The sequence below is a fragment of the Macaca fascicularis genome, chromosome 12, assembly GCF_037993035.2.
Source record: "Macaca fascicularis isolate 582-1 chromosome 12, T2T-MFA8v1.1".
Taxonomy (NCBI): Eukaryota; Metazoa; Chordata; class Mammalia; order Primates; family Cercopithecidae; genus Macaca; species Macaca fascicularis.
In genome coordinates, this window is record NC_088386.1 from 4,392,920 (window position 1) to 4,408,004 (window position 15,085).

Below are 15,085 nucleotides of genomic sequence, written 5' to 3' on the forward strand. Positions count from 1 at the left end.
TCAGAGAAAAAAACTGTAAAAATTTGTGAAGGAAATGTCCATGGAAACAGCCTCTCTCTAGTCTACTTTCTATTCATTTGGAAAGCAATGTCTCTGTTAGCATCTGAGGCTTCTAACCCAGATTTTCAAGATGGCGATTCCCATCAGGAAATCTCTTACAGCCTGTGGCAGAAAATGCGTGGTTTGGGAATGACTGAGGTTCATGTCAGAGCTCAGAAATGAGTATTGAAGTCAGTCTAGTGAAGTTATCTGGGCATTTTCCCCAGGTGTCCTGCTCAATGTTAGGACATTTAGATGAATAAGAACATGGGCCATTCATTTTGGTTCCAAATTTGCACCCACCCTATTTCCTCAGTTCTGTGCCAGCCACAGTTGACAGAAATGAAGGATACTTATTCCTGCACCCAGAGAGGTACAGGATGTGGAGAAGACAACACATAATTAGAAAGTTATAATGAGCTGAACTACTTGGGAGTATGCTGGGAGTGTGAAGCCCCAGAATAGACTTAGTGTATCTTTCTAGAGAGTTGATTTCATTGCATGCTAAATAATGTAAACTGAATTAGCTTATATGAATGTGCTCGGATATACTGTGGAGTAGAATGCAAAATACAAAGTGGATGTTGGTGAAAGGGGCAGAGTTAGGGCTGGGCACAGTGGTTTATGCCTGTAATCTCAGCACTTTGAGAGGCCAAACCAGAAGAATCACTTGATCCCACAAGAGTTAGAGACCAGCCTGGGCAACATAGTGAGACCCTGTCTCTGGTATGGGTTACCCCATCTCTGGTTAAAAAAAAAAAAAAAAAAAAATAAGCCAGGCATAGTGGTGTGTACCTGTAGTCTCAGGTACTCAGGAGGCTGAGGCAGGAGGACTGCTTGCGTCTGGGAGGTCAAGGCTTCAATGAACCATAATTGCACCACTGCACCCCAGCCTGACAAGACTGAGACTGTCTATATAAAAAAAAAAAGGGGGGCAGAGTTAGGACCTCTAAAAAGTCTCTCCATAAAAGCAATGAGAAAATTGACAAAAATTATCAGAGTCAATTTTTTTTGAACTCTGGAAATTAAATTGCAACAATCTGAGTGGTGTTTATTTAAGAAAAGTGGCAGAATCTTGGTAAGAATAAAAAGCTTTGTGACATTTTAATTTATCCTAGTGCCATCCCCATGGTAACCTTGAAAAAGTATAGCCTACACTGACAGTGAAAATTAGCAGGGTGGCAGCCACCTGAGGGAAAAGAATTGGCCTGGAGCTTGTTAAAGGCCCATTACCAGAGAGTTGTCATTATTTGACCTGTCATTATTTGTCTGGTGATTCTCTGGAAGATCCCCCTTGTAAGGCTGTCTGTATTTGACCTGACTCTGAACTTACACAGTGTGAAAAGCTCTTTTCCAGGGGACATTTGTCAGAAACAATTACAGGCAATTGATTAACTTCATGGAGGCCTGAGGGTGTTGAAAACAGTTGGGGCAAATAACAGATCAACCAAAAAGCTTAAAATGAAAAGTTGGGGAATAGGATGTCTACAGGGGGCATTGGAAAGCTCTGAAATATTCCTGGGAATCAAAAAGATCATGTTCTTGTGTAAGGCTGTGAGCGTGCCCAGGGTTGACCTGAAAGAAACCTGAGAAGGTCCTAAGCTCTCATCTCTGGCTCCCCTGAGACTGTGCAATCAGGAAGTGAAGGCTAAGGCAGAGTTGTAAACTTCCTGGCTGAGGGTTGTGGGCATGCCTAACGTACACACAGAGCCCCCCAGCAAAGACTGAGAGTCTTATTTATTTCAGATGTTTTTAGGAAATCTCTGTCCAACCATTAACTGATCACTAGGCTAACTGAGCAGAGACTTCATTGCTACATACAACAAAGAATACAGACTAAGCAGAATTAGTTAAAAAAAAAAAAAAAAATACACTAAGCAGGCTGGGTGTGGTGGCTCATGTCTGTAATTCCAGCACTTTGGGAGGTTGAGGTGGGTGGATCACCTGTGGTCAGGAGTTCAAGATCAGCCTTGCTAACATGGTGAAACCCGTCTTTACTAAAAATACAAAAATTAGTTGGGCATGGTGGTACACACCTGTAATCCCGGCTACTCGGGAGGCTGAGGTACAAGAATCGCTTGAAGCTGGGAGGCAGAGTTCTCAGTGAGCTGAGATCATGCCACTGCACTCCGGCCTGGGCAACACAGTGAGACACCATTTCAAAAAAGAAAAAAGAAAAAACAAAAACAAAAAACTCGAAAACACTAAAGAAATAAAATGAAAACAACTACAAAAAACAATAGAAACCACAAACCTTGGAGAGAGAATTTGATTTTCAGAGCTGCCATAATATATTATTTTAAATGTCTAGTTTTCAACAAAAAATAGGAGCATGGAAAGAAATAAGAAAGTATGGGCCATTCATGGGAAAAAAACAATCAATAGAAACTGTCCCTGAGAAAGCCCAGATGTTGGACTTACTAGACAAAGACTTTAAATCAGCTACTTTAAATATGTTCAAAGGATGATATATACAAAAATATATATTTTATACATATTTGGTTATATGTAATATATAATTATATATATTTTTATACATATATAATATATATATTTATGTATATATTATATATACTTGGTTTTATATACATATAAAACCAACTAGAAATTATGGAGTCCAAAAGTACAATAACTAAGAAGGAAAAATCCATCAGAAGGCCTCAACAGCAGATTTGAGCAGACAGAAAAAAAAAAATTAATGCACTTGAATATAGTCAATTGAGATTATCTAGTCTGAGACACAGAAAGAAAAAAGAATGAAGAAAAATAAACAGAGACCTTGTTGGGTGTGGTGGCTCACACCTATAATCCCAGCACTTTGGGAGGCCAAGGTGGGCAGATCACTTGAGGTCGGGAGTTCGAGACCAGCCTGACCAACATGGAGAAACCCTGTCTCTACTAAAAATACAAAAATTAGCCAGGTGTGGTGGTGCATGCCTGTAATCCCAGCTACTTGGGAGACTGAGGCAGGAGAATTGCTTGAATCCGGGAGGTGGAGGTTGTGGTGAGACAAGATCGGGATAAGAGCAAAATTCCATCTCAAAAAAACAAAAAAACAAAAAAAAAAACAAACAAAAAAAAAGAAAAAGGAACAGAGCCCCAGAGACCAAGACTGATGGGCACCATTAAACACACCAATGAATGCATAATGGGATAGAGGGAAAAGGGCAGGAAAAATATCTGAAGAAATATTGGGTGAAAAATTCCAACATTTGATGAATAATTGTGTATACCTCCAAGTGCTCAACCAATATTAGAAAAAATTCAGAGTGAACCACAGCTAAACAAATCACAACCAAATTGTTAAAAAACAAAGGGAAAAAAATCTTGAAAATGGTGAGAGAGAAATGACTCATCATGTGCAAGGGATTCTCATAAAATTTAAAGCCAATTTCTCATAAGAAACCATGGAAACCAGGAAGCAATGGGATGATATATGCAAAATGGTAAAACCAAAAACCCTGTTAAACAAGAATTATATATTCAGCAAAACTATTCCTTAAAAATGAGAGGAGATGAAGATATTCCCAGATAAACACAGGGAATTCATCACTGGGAGAGCTGCCCTGCAAAAGATATTAATGGGAGTCTCTCAGGCTAAAATAAAAGAAACACTAGACAGTAACTTGAATCTATGTGAAGAAATAAGGAGCATTGGTAAAAGTAACTACATAGGTAAATATAAAAGACAGTGTAAGTGTATATTGCTAGTAATTCTTTTTTCCCTATCTCATCTGAAAGACAACTGCAAAAAGCAATAATTAGAAATCTATGTAGAAATACTTTTAAATAATGCAAAGTATATTCTCTCCCTCAAACAAAATAAAATTAAAATCAATAACAAATGAATTTGAGAAATTCATAAATATGTAGAAATTAACCATATATGCTCAAATAAGCAATAAGAAGTAAGTGTAATCTATAGAGACATTGATTATTTAATCAGTGGTTCAGAGAAGTAATTACAAGATAAATTAGAAATGTCTTGAGATAAATTAAATAAAGATACACTATACCAAAACTTATGGGAAGCAGATAAAGCAGTGCTTAGGAAGAAATTTATAGCTGTAAACACCTATGTTAAAAAAACATGAAAGATCTCAAATCAATAACCTAATCTTCCATCATAAGACACTGGAAAAAGAAGAGCAAACCAAACCGAAAGCAAGGAGAAGGAAGAAAGAAATTATAACAAAAATAATAAATACATAATGTTTTCAAGGTTCATCCATGTTGTTGTACAAATCAGTGCATTTTTATGGCTAAATAACATTCCTTGTATGAATACACCGCATTTTGTTTATTCATTCATCAGTTGATGGATGTTGGGTTGGTATCAACTCTTGACTAATATAAATAACGGTACTATGAATATTGATGTAAAGGTTTTTGTCTGGGCATGCTTTCATTTCAATTGGGGACAAGCCTAAGAGTGAAATTGCTGGGTAAAATAACTAATTTCTTGAGAAACTACCAGCCCATTCTAAAGTGGCTGCACCATTTTATGTTTCCACCCACAGTGTAAGAGGACTTCAATTTCTCCACATCCTCATCAACACTTGTTATTACCTTCTTTTTAAAGTCTAGTTATCAGGACAGGTGTAGTGGCTCACGCTTGTAATCCCAGCACTTTGAGAGGCTGAGGCAGGTGGATCACCTGAGGTCGGGAGTTTGAGACCAGCCTGAGCAACATGGAGAAACCCTGTCTCTACTAAAAATACAAAATTAGCTGGGCGTGGTGGTGCATGCCTGTAATCCCAGGTACTCGGGAGGCTGAGGCAGGATAATTGCTTAAACCCAGGAGGCGGAGGTTGCAGGGAGCCGAGATCACACCATTGCACTCCAGCCTGGACAACAAGAGTGAAACTCCGTCTAAAAAAAAAAAAAAAAAAAAAATCTAGCTATCCTACGTGGTTCAATGAATATGAAATATCCAGAATAGTGCCATCTATAGAGACACAAAATAGATCTGGAGCTACAAGGGGATGGAGCGATTGGGAGGGGTATTGGGGATGGAGCGATTGGAGGTGGTTTCTTTTTGGAGTAATGAAAATGTTATAAAATTGATTGTGGTGATGGTTGCACAATTGTGTGAATATACTAAAAGTCATTGAATTGTACACTTTAAATGGATGAATTGTGTGGTATGGGAATGATGTCTTAATAAAGCTGTTAAACAACACATGTGAATATCTTTAGGAGAAAACTTGAAACTCCAGGAAACCCTGACCCTGTGAATGCCCCTGTCAATCTGCATGTCCCATGCTGGAACAGAGGTGAATCCGGAAGTCCCAGGCGAAGTTACCAAGATGAGGGTAAACTTTCTACCGCTATGCAGCCCGTGGGGGCCGGGGTCACCCAAGCTGTCAGGATGCCTCAGCCCAGACCCTTGGAATTAAAGAGGCCTGTCGGCTGGACACACTTCCATCTCTGGCACTCTCAGAAGAGAGGCTTCCTGGAGCCCCTCGGCTTTAATCCGCAGCTGCAATGTGAGCCGGGCTCACTTGCTAAGCTCAGGAACTAGGCAGGGCAGCACAGCTGAGGGGCCAGCTCATCTTTCCCCCAGGACGTGCAGCCACAGCGATCCTGGGCCCTTCCTGCATGGCATGCCGCTAAGAATAGCGAGAGTACAGTATGTGTGTCTCTGAAGATCTTCCTGCGAGTCAGGAGTATTTACAGCCTTTCCTGGAATAGAGCTCCTCCACCTGCAGTACTGCTTGGGAGTGGCTTGTGGTCTCTCCCTTCAAAATCCAGCCTTAAATTCCCCTCCTCCAGGAAACATGCCTTGATTTAATCAAACCTCCCTGGTTGAATTTTTTGAATGACTAAACCTGAATTAGGCTGATGAACCCGTCAGTGCCCTTTGAAGCAGGTTTGTTGGGCTGTGAGGAAGGGCTCTGGCCCCAGCATTTCCTCTCCAGCCTACCCATCCTTTTTTTGTATAACCTGATGTACACACAGGTATTAGTTACAACTCTTTGGTTGCAAGTGACAGAAACCCAAACCAAACCTGGGTAGGAGCCAGGGTGATAGAACCAGGAACTCAGTGCTACCAGCACGCCATCTCCCCTGTGGCCTGGATGTTGCCTTCTCTTCCATGGCACACTGGGCTTTTCTATACAGCCAAGGGAATGATTGTAGAAGCTGCTTTGCCTCCTCTTGTATTGGACGCCTAACGGGCTTCCTCCTGGCTCCTGCTTTGGAAAATCCCTGGGAAGGGCTCTGATTGGCTCTACCTGAGTCAGGTGCTCTCCTCTGAACCAATTGCTGAGCTCAGGAGGCGAGTCAGACTACCCGGCGGAGGGGAGGTGCAAACCCTAGCAAGAGGGACGTCTGGTAGAGGAGTGCGAGTGGGGCTGGGTGCAGCGGCGACGGTATTGGTGCCTGGTGCTTCCCTGATTCTGTGCCCTGGAAGCTGTTCGGGATGTTAAACTCCTGGGACATCAGGCTGAGGACGACAGTCACTACTTGTGCCTGTGTAGCATCCTCTTTGCCATAACAACAGCCCCAGTTTCCTCTGGAGACCACCCTGTTGGCAGCGGTATGGGGCCTAGGAGTGGAACACGTGGCCCAAACCATCAGCCAGCACAGTCCCTTTCCTGTGACCACAGCCCCGGCTCGCAGCAGACTGCCAGCACCTCGAGGACAGGGTCTGCACGCTGCTCAGCTCTGGGTGCGGTACAATAGTGGCTCCCAGACCTGGCCTACCAGACAAACCCCCGGGGACCCCTGCCCAGGCCTGGTCCCAGGCATTTATATTTTTAATAAGCTCCGTAGGGACTATGAATAATTAGGTTTGAGAATGGTGGCTGCATGGTGTTTGTATACAGCAGGTGCTTTATAGTTGCTGCTGTAATGGGAAAGGCTGGAGTCGGCTTTCCAGGAGTGATCATCCTGGCTGTCTTTGAGTTGCCTGTGGACACCGAGCTGCCAGGACCCTCTTTGCATGTTTTGAGGTGGTCCTGTCACTCTGGGCGGGAGACCCTGGCCCTCCTTGTTGGTAAGATGGCACTTGCTGACAGGAACAAGACCTTCCAATGCCAGGAGCTGGCAGAACCCTAGAGGGTTGGGACACTTGAGAAGACAGCCAGCTTGAAAAGGGCTCACCCGATTAGTTCCAATCAGGCCACCTCAGGATGACTCAGTTAGAATGTCAGGGCCTTCTAAAATTAATCACAGCCGCCTCTGAAATCAGCACCTTACGTGAAGTCCCCAGCCCCTCTTGGCCCCACAGAGGGCCTGGGACCTTGGGGAAGCTGGGTCTGGCCTAGCACCATCTCTCAGCCCCTCAGACATTCATCTGAATTTAGATTTGCTAACAGGCAGTTTTCCTTCTGCTTTTCCTTTTTTTTTTTTTTTCCTTCTAATCCTCTCCCTTCTAGCTGCAAGCAAAGGCTATTTTTATGACCAGGGGTTTCATTTCTCAAAAGGAGGATGACAGGAGGTGGATATTTTAGTACCGTGTCCTAAGCTCTCATTAATGGAAGTTGAGTACAAATTTAATCCAATATATTCAGTTCTTTTTTTCCTTTCAAGATGGGTTTTTCGTTCTTCTGAATAAAAAGGTTGACTGTGAACATTGTAAAAATTCAGGTAATACAGAAAGGTCTACAGAAAAAAGGAAAAATTGCTGGAAATCCCTTATCGAGAGAGAAACAATTGTTGGCAGGTGGATGCATACGTATCAAAAAACCCTCCCAGTGCTTTTCAGAAAACCCCCTAAAAGTCCATAGATTTTGAAAAATAAAAATGCGTAATTTGCATATATGGAAATAAATGGTAATTCCGAGAAAGTCTTTGGCTTCTTTGTGACAAGAAAATCTGCTAGAGGAAAGAAATCAGTTATTTGGAGGCTCTACGTCAACGTCACTTTTAACCTTTCTCTCTGGCTGATTGTTACATTATACATTTAGATTTAATTCTTCTGGAAGACCATTGGATCCACGTATATATACAAACAGACGAACCTGCGTCTGCGGCAGCAAACACAATGATAGGAATTTATCTCAGAGCAGAGTTTCCCAAGCTTTCCTGGTTCTTGGTGCCTTTAGTTCTGTTCTGAAACCTGTTCTGAAAACAGTTCAGAAATGTTTCCATGGCTTTTCCTAGGCCAAAAGAAGCACCTCATAGTTCCATTTAAGTAGTTAGGTCCAAACAACAATTTAGTAGTTGTTTGAAAAAGTCATACACATACTTTGAAAGAATTTTTAAAATTTCATAGTTAAGTAACATCAGATGGCAACAATGGCCAATAGGAGGCAATGGAACAATGCCTTCAGTGTTCCGAGGGACGGAGGTTTGCCACTTGAAGGACTGCTCATCAGGGGGCGGTACCTGCCTCATCTGCATGCTGCCAGCACTGCCCCAGGGCTTGGCTCAGCCCGAGGAGATGCTCAATGCGTCTGAGCTGAATAAGTGAATGAATAAACAAATGGATGAATAAATGAATTTTTAGGGTTGTCACACTTTCCAGTTTTTCTTCAAAGTCGTTGGAGAAGAAGGCGTTGGTCCCTGAAGCTCCAGCCTTGAAAGTTTCCTCTGCATCAGGAGCCAGGAAGGCCCTGGGGCAGACGGCCCAGGAGAGAGGGCGGGGCAGGCAGGCCCAGGAAATCAGTAGCCCTTTGCTTTCAAAGCCTGGTTTGGAAGAGAGTATGATTCAGTGGTCAAGGGGCCACAGACCTGACTCCAAAGTCTCCCTCTGTGTCTCAGTTAAATCACCTGCAAAACAGGAATAACACCCGTCTCTGTTCTCATAGCGAGAATGACCTGTGTGTGTCTAACAGCTTCCTGGTACAGAGCGTTCCTTAAACACTAGCTATTAATATTAGTGGCTGATGTCTTAGAATGACTTTCTGCTCTCTAAAATGGAAATGACAACATCGAGCTCTCAGTAAGAGACACTTGTGGGTCGGCCGCATCTCTCCTCCGCCCGCCGTGAGAAGGCTGTGATCCGTCTGTCTGTGCTTTCCCTGAGTGTCCCTGTCTCCCTCTGAACTTTCTCTCCTACCCTTCCTGGTTTCCGCACTAAAGAGGAACAGGAAGTGAAAGCAATAAAAGCGGGAAAAGAAAAGCACCTTTTCCTTTAAATTGGGGTTGTGCTCTGATGTTTAGCTCCTCTGTGAATTCTTCTCTCTTTTTGAGACAGAGTCTTACTCTGGGACCCAGGTTGGAATGATCATGGCTCACTGTAGCCTCAACCTCCCAGGCTCAAGTAATCCTTCCATCCAAGCCTCCTGAGTAGTTAGGGCTACAGGTGGTGCCACGATACCTGGCTAATTTTATTTTTGTAGAGACAGGGTCTCACTATGTTCCCCAGGCTGATCTCAAACTCCTGGGCTCAAGCAATCCTCCACCTCAGCCTCCCAGTGCTGGGATTACAGGCGTGGGCCACCATGTCCGGCCTGTGAATTGGTCTGGATTTGGGTTCTTTGAGAGCAGCCAACAGGCTGTGCTGTGTGTGCTGTGTAGAATTCCTGGATAGCAAGGCTTCAGAAGCAGGAGAACTCATTCCTGTAAGATCCTGGTTCTGGCCACTCCTCTTCATTCCAGAGCTGAGGGTCCAACTGACCCTCTTTCCACTACCCTTGACTTCTCACTCCTGGAAATCCTCCAGTCTACAGGTGCTCTGCAGGGGTGAGAGGACCTTTGGAAGAGCAGAAGGATGGTGGCGGTGGATAGCTGGTGACCCTGAAGTCCACTTACACTGGAGATGGCTCTGTGTGTGTCACCCCCTTCGTGCTAGACTCAAGCTAATCCTTTGGGGAATGTTTGAGGTGGACCAGAGGCCCTCGTGTTTTTCTCTTTTATGCTAGGTTAGGACTCCTAGGACGTAGTGGTAACTCATCATTATCACCGTCACACAGCAGCTGGAACCAGCAGCCTCACCAGGCCTTTCTCCTTTAATAATGACAAACACAGCATTCAGTCTGGACCACTTAATCCTGTTCTGCAGATGGGGACTCTGAGACATAAAGAGGTAAAGAGCATGCAGGTGACAAAGCCAGCTGAAGATTAGTATTATGAGATATGAGAATAGTAACTGAAGGGTTGATTTGTAAATGTGAAAAATTGGAAATCAGCCTTGATTTCCAACAACAGGGTATTGATGTGTAATACAACCACACAGTGGGGTATTGTACAGCGATTAAGAATGGTGCAGCAGTATTTGTTGACATGGGAACATTTTTCACAGTATGCTTTTAAAAAAGATAGACACGCGCTTATTAATAATATAGGTACAGGGACTCAGGTCAAAGTGGGGATATATTCTAAACTCCGGTGACCAGTTTCCTAAACCATGTAGTTTTTGCTGTAGAAAACATCTCGTTGTGGGTCTGCTTGTAAAACTCAGTAAATTATCTTATTTCATATGCCATTTATTTCTTCTTTATGAAAATGGTGTCATTCATCTTTATTAATGTAGTTGAAATTCATAAACTTTCTGTGTGAGTCATTTAATCAAGGAAAATATGTTGCAGGGGATAGATTTTATATAAATGAGAATGAAAGAAATATTTCATTGAAATATGTATACATTGCCCAGTATATCTTAAGGAGAAATCATATATATAATATTATTGTATTTTTGTAAGACAAAACAAATGTAAGACCTCAAAAATATTGTTAGGAAAAAAAAATACATGTATGCATAGAAAAATGTCTAGAAGGATAAATGCTAAAATGTTAATCCTGGACCTCTGCAAGATGGGACTATGGGTGATTTTTTACCCCTTCCTTTATTGTTCACATGTATTTTCTAATTTTTTCAATAACATTCACGTACTACTTGTTTTAAAAAGACAGGGGATGAGTGTTTAAAGTGATGGATATGGTAATTATCCTGACTTGATCATGATACAATGTATATATGCACTGAAACATCACACTGTGCCCCAAAACATGTATGGCTATTATGTATTAGTTATAAATAAAATATTAATAAGAAATAAAAAGATAAGGGGGGTACTGGGCTGGGAGTAAGGAAATCCTGCATTCTGACAGCAGCTCTGCCTCTAACTGACTGTGTGATCCTGAGCAAGTCCTTTCCTTTCCGGTTTTGGAGTCTTCATCTGTAATATGAGGGGTTGTTAGCAGACAGGAAGTTCCGCGAGAGCTGGGACCATGTCTATTTTGTTCCGGCAGTGTCTGTAGCACAGGCTATGCTCTGTGTACACTACATTAATGAGTGCGTGCATGAGTGAATGGAGTTAGCAGCTGTGATGGGTGGGAGAGTTTTGGAGACATGGCCTGCTGCAGTGGTCCTCCAATGTGTTCCAGAGGCGGAAGCCTGGGAGGTTGTAAGGCTTTTTCTGGATGCTTTGGAAAAATCACAGGGCAGAGCTTTGCATTTGACTCATCTGCATGAGACGGCAGTGGGCTTAGCGTTGAACAGAGTTGAGTTCGGGACCTAGTGCTGCTCTTTGCCGGCGGTGAAATCTCGAGAAAATTCTGTATTTTTTTGTCTAAGCTTGTCTCCTTATCTGTAAAGTGAGAGTTATTACTAATACCTAACTCAGAGGGTTGCTCTTTAGAAATTAGCTAAATCTCTTTAGAAATTAGCTAAAAATGGCAGACTGAATCCCAGCCACTTTTTCCTATCCCAAACCCTTAGAAATACCAGAAAAGGTAAATACATATCGTCCAAAAATGTTCTAGGAGATAAGAAGGGGCCTCGGTGGATTTAAAGTTGTGAGGAATTCTTGAAAGAAGAAAATTGGTGGGGTTGAAAGGAAGAAACCACTGCCCAAAATATGTACAGGGAGACCTGCTGTCATAGGCGGTTTGGAAGGGACTTCAAGCTTGAAGATGGTGAACGGGGTGGTGGGGACTGACAGGTCATGGGTCAGGATGTTGCAGTAGGAACCACAAGCCAGTCAGCTACCTCCTCCTCCCACCACACCTTTCCCGCTTAGTCAAACAGCAGGCAGCAGGGATGTCTGTCTCCCTCATGCCAGTGCGGGTGCCCAGCCTAGGGAGGCAAGGCGACACTCTGGACAAATAGACCTCTGACGCGGGCACGCCACGTCCACCAGCTTGTCTCCCACCCACGGTCCTCTTTCCCACACTGTGGCTGGAGGCATCATCCATAGACTGGGTAAGGAAGAACCTCAAACACAAGACAAGCACACACCAGAGCCGCTGAACACTGAGGAGAGCACTGCCATGACCGGGACGCAGAGCACAGGAAACGGACTGACACCCAGAGAAACAGCAAGCAGAGCACACGGACGAAGCACAGTTAATCTCAGAGAGCTGTGCGAGGACACCGTGTGAGGCCTTAGAAATAAAACATGGGATGCTCAAAAGGATACTCAAAAGGGGGCTTCTGGAGCATGATCAGACTGGACGTAGGTCAATAATAGCATATTAGGTGAATTGGAAAATCGAATTGAGGACTTCATCTAGAATGTCCCGCAGAAAGAAGAGATAGAAAACAGAAAATAAAAGTGAAGATACATGAAGAATAGATTCAGAAATGTTAATACCTTTTAAACAGAAGCTCCAGAAAGAGGGACTAGAGAGGTTGGATGTGGGGAACGCTAAGATTAATAGAGAAGGAAATTTCTCAAGTCTGCAGAAGGCAAAAGTCCTCCTCCTGAAGGGACCCACTTCATGACAAGCAGAACAGAAAATGATAGACCAGCTGGGCTGAAACTTAGAACATGAAGGACGGAGAAAAGGAAAACAGATTACTCATAAGAGAAAGCAGACTAATATTAGATTTAGCTACAATACTGCGTGTTGGAAGATCTTCAGAGACCCAGGGGAAATATTTTTAGAGATCTAAGGGACACATGTTTGAATCAGCTAAAGCTATCATTCAAGTGTGAAGGTAAAATATGCACATGCAATTTCAGACATCCACAGATGAGAAAATGAGTCACCTTCCATCTTACCTGTAGGAGGATGCACTTCAACACAATGAAAATAAATCCAAGAGAAAGCTACAGATTCGAGAAGCAGTGGTAAGTAAAGGAATTAGTAGAATTTGCTGCTAAGTCTAAATAAGTAATAATGGAACTGGAACTAAAAGTTCAAATGGCATTAACATTACAGGTGGGGAGGAGAAGGAGAGGATGGAAGTCCAAGTGGGCCACAGTTTGTACTTTGCTGAGCATAATGACAAGGGGCACTATACTCACATAGGCTATGAAGGGAAAATGAAATAATGGTCAGATGTTGGAGTTAAAATTTAAAGGTAAGCACTTAATCAGAAATTAAATGAAGAAGAGCCAATTGATAAAAAAGGAAAACCATGGGGAAAAATAGAAAGCATGGTACATATATTAATATAAAACAATATGGCAGAAACAAGCTTTGACATGTCAGTAATCACAATAAATGGGAATGGTTTGAATTGTCCCATGAAAAACAACAAATCAGGAGGAAAAGAAATCCTTAAAATGCAGCTACATGCTATTTCTGAGATACAAAGAAAAAAATGACAGAAAAATTGAAAATGAAAGGATGGAAAAAAGATACATCAAATATATGCTAAAAAAAAGGTAACAAGTCTAATAATGTCGTAAAAATGGATTCAAGGCAAAACAAAATTAAAAGGAAAAAAGAAAGTATTTCATAATGATATAACAATTATGAACTTTTATTCAGCTAACAACCTTACATCAAAGTATTGGGAGAAAAGCGCACCATGCTGTTTTGTTTACTATAGCCTTATAGTATAGTTTGAAGTCAGGTAGCATAATGCCTCCCGCTTTGTTCTTTTTGCTTAGGATTGTCTTGGCTATATGGGCTCTTTTTTGGTTTCAGATGGACTCACAGGAAACTGGTCACAGTGCCTACTCCCAGGGAAAGAATCTGGGTGATTGGGGGATGAGAAGAAGAGACTGTTCTTCTACTCTATGCCCATTGGTACCTCTTAAAATAGATATTCCTTTGACTCAAAAAGGACACAAAATGCATAGGTACTGGAAAGGAAGAGAACTGTTTTATTAGCAGATGGTACAACCTTCTACCTGGATAACCCAAAAACATTATTTGGCTAATGATTAAAATTAATGAAGGAATTTAGCATGCTGGCCAAGTTACAATAGCAACAAGCTAACGTAGGCCTCTCCTATGTTCCAGCAATAATCAAGTTGAAAATGCCACCGCCACTGCCACAGTACGCTATTAGGGATTTATTTTCTTGAGCAGGCTGCTCTTTCAAAATGAAGCTTTCCAGAAAAGCCGTCTGGAATCTCCTGATGCCTCAGCTTGAACGTCTGTCTCTGGAGTGGCCAGGGCAGATGGGAGAGCCTAGCCCAGGGTGGAACCAGGGAGGAGGGAAGGGGTTCAGAGCGGATACAGCCAGGGGCTGTGGAGACCTTGGTTCTGCCTTGAGTCTCCCTCGCCCCGGAAGAGTTGCTGTTTTAGGCAGGTCTAAGTGCTGGTACCCAGAGTGGGGGGTCTGGGAGGCCCCCGGAGGAAAGTCAAGAGGGCATGCAGCCACAGTCATGGGACCCTGCTGTCGGGCAGTGGGAAAGGTGGCTGTGGCCAGCAGTCCCTCCAGACCTCGGCTTGCCCGAAGTGCATGACTGAGCGCAGGGCAGAGTCCGAGGAAGGGAGGGTGCATCCCAGCAGAAGGGCTAATGCCTAAGCCAGTGGCTGTCAATCTCTGGTGCCCGCAGGGCCACTATGGGGTGAGGGGTGGAGGTGGGGGTGGGACGTCTGCTTAAAAGGCCAGTGGGCAGCCCCAGAAGCTGACAGTGAGAAAGGCAGAGCAGAAAGATGTGCAAACCCCTGGGATTGTGTCCCCACCCCGCCGCCCCCACCCCCACCCCCGCCCCCACCCCCACCTCCACCCCTGCCCCCACCCCTGGCGTCCTGTTGCTGTGAGGCCGAATGCCCTAGTGCTTGAAGTCCATTTGGGCGAGGGTTCATGACAGGATGTTCTCAAAGGTGTTCCTCCTCATCGGCTGGTGCTGCAGCCTAACTGGGCTCAGCCTGCCTGCTGGGTGAGTGGTGGTGACCAGTGACCTGCGTCCCGCCCTGAACTTGGAAGACAGCCATCTGCGAGTGCGGCTGAGGAGATGTGCCCAGCACT